The sequence below is a fragment of the Ictidomys tridecemlineatus genome, chromosome 15, assembly GCF_052094955.1.
Source record: "Ictidomys tridecemlineatus isolate mIctTri1 chromosome 15, mIctTri1.hap1, whole genome shotgun sequence".
Taxonomy (NCBI): domain Eukaryota; kingdom Metazoa; phylum Chordata; class Mammalia; order Rodentia; family Sciuridae; genus Ictidomys; species Ictidomys tridecemlineatus.
Genome location: NC_135491.1, coordinates 36,295,350 through 36,297,632, shown reverse-complemented (window position 1 = coordinate 36,297,632; position 2,283 = coordinate 36,295,350). Strand labels below are relative to the sequence as shown.

The following is a 2,283-nucleotide window of genomic DNA, read 5'->3' as shown; positions in this document are numbered from 1 at the left end:
AGAAGGTAGAGCTACAGGATCCACCGAGAAAAAGAGCTCTGGCTGACTCCAAGGATCAAGTTGGCATTTACTGAAATAGGCAAAACGAGGGGTGGAGCAGGTTTGGGTAGGGGATGGTGGGGCAGAGAGATGTAAATCCTATTTTGGAAATATTAAGCTGAGGATGCCCATCAGGCCTCCCGGCCACTACTCCACCGTCTAAGAAATGGAGTAGCGCCAGGTGCAGTGGCAGACACAGATAAATTATCTCTTTGCTATATGGCTTGTGCTTAGAACTTTCATTAACCATCCCTAAGTCATCCCTATATTTTTATTAACTACAGATTTATCTCATATCCATGCCTTTTTAAAATCTTGATTTATTTATTTTTTATGTGGTGCTGAGGATAGAACCCAGGGCCTCACACGTGCCAGGCGAGTGCTCTACCACTGAGCCACAACTCCAGCCCCATATCTGTGCTTCAATCCTCCTGATAAATGGTGTTAGGTAGGGAATTAGTTTTATTTTTCTCTTTAAAGTAAGTCAGTTATAGAAGGGCGCGGTGGCACACTCCTGTAATCTCAGCCGCTCAGGAGGCTGAGACAGGAGGACGGGGAGTTCAAAACCAGCCTCATCAATGGCGAAGCACTAAGCAACTCAGTGAGACCCTGTCACTAAATAAAATACAAAATAGGGCTGGGGATGTGGCTCAGTGGATGAGTGCCCCTAAGCTCAATCCCCAGTGCAAAAAAAAAAAAAAAAAAAAAAGTAAATAAACTTAAATTCCTATGAAAAGATGAGCCAGCATATTAGTAGTCAGAAAAATGATAACTAAAAGTCATTTTATATGTATTTTGAACTTACAAAATTTAAAAAGTAGAATAATGCTGAGTGATGGGATGTGGGTGTGACTACAGAGACCCTCTTGCATTGTCGATGAGAGTGTAAGTAGCTATGCTGATTTAGAAAGCCATTTAGCACTTAGTCATCTTAATTGCATGCACATATTATGACCTGGAGGTTCTGGTACTGGATGTGTGTGCAACAGAAATTCTGACATAGGTCCTTAAGGGGACATGTATAAGTATGTCCATTAGTGAAGGAGTGGACAGATAAAACATGGTATATGCATTCAGACTTTAGAGCAATTAAGCAGTAGATTTGATATGCACTGGTCCAATGGATGGATCTTAAAAACTGTAGTGCTGAATAATGTGTTTTAAGGTCTTTTTGAAGACAAAAGTCTTATGGGTATCTGTATATATTTATACATGATTAGGTAAGGAAAGAGAATTGATTCATTTAAGGGGACAGGTAGAGAAGGCAGAGCGGGAAGACATGAATGGACCACATACAGATGCGTATATTTTTTTCTGAATGGTGAGATACCGAGTTATTGTAAAGTTATTTTTCATAGTTCCTCAATAAACCCATATCACCTTTTTTAACCAGAAAAAAATAAACTCACATAAAATAATCAGATTCAGAAACTTCTGAAGTACAATGACTACCTTAATTTTCTTCTATGATTATTGGCTATTTGGTTTTCTACTTCTAGACCTAGTACTAGTAATTTTTCCTAGAAAGTAATTTATTTCACCAGGTGCATTCCTGTAAACCCAACTATTTGGGAAGCCAAAGCAGGAAAAGCCCAAATTCAAGGCCAGAGAGACCCTGTTTCAAAGTAAAATAAAAATAACTGAGGATGCAGCTCAGTGATAGACACTTAGTTAGCATATGTGAGGCCCTGGGTTCAATTCCCAGTGCTGGAAAAGTTGGATGCAGTATTTGAATCACCATCACCATCACGTCAACATTCATCTATACTTCTTTCTATTTCTTAATGTTTCTTAATTGGATTTTCCCCTGAAGGAATTTTGAAAAACTCCCCTCCAACCCCCCGCCCCCTGCATTGTATAACCCACTTCGGTGCCAGCAACCTATGGGCAGAAACCAGGCAATGGTTTGGGGCCATGGTTTATTCTGACATGGGACTCTGTGAAATAACCCTGAGTTATTCAAGGGGGACAGACTTGCCATCAATTCATTTTCATGAATAACTTTACAATAACATGCATTTTCTATAACTTTTTAAAATACAATCAAGTTAAATCCCAGTACCCTAAAGTATACAGGCTCCAGAAATTATTGAAAAATAATAGCTTCAATATTAAAAGTTTTACCTTTATACTGTAATAAGATTTATACTTCAGCAGCCCCAATGGTGCATGCCTATAATCCCAGCGGCTGGGGAAGCTGAGACAGGACAATCAGGGGGTTCGAAGCCAGCCTCAGTAACAGTG

The 2,283-nt window shown here is 39.6% G+C and overlaps 1 pseudogene; it reads right to left on the bottom strand.

The window, feature by feature from the left end:
• Positions 1-1,890: 1,890 nt before the first annotated feature.
• Positions 1,891-2,036, bottom strand: LOC120888195 (small nucleolar RNA SNORA42/SNORA80 family; annotated as a pseudogene).
• Positions 2,037-2,283: the final 247 nt, after the last annotated feature.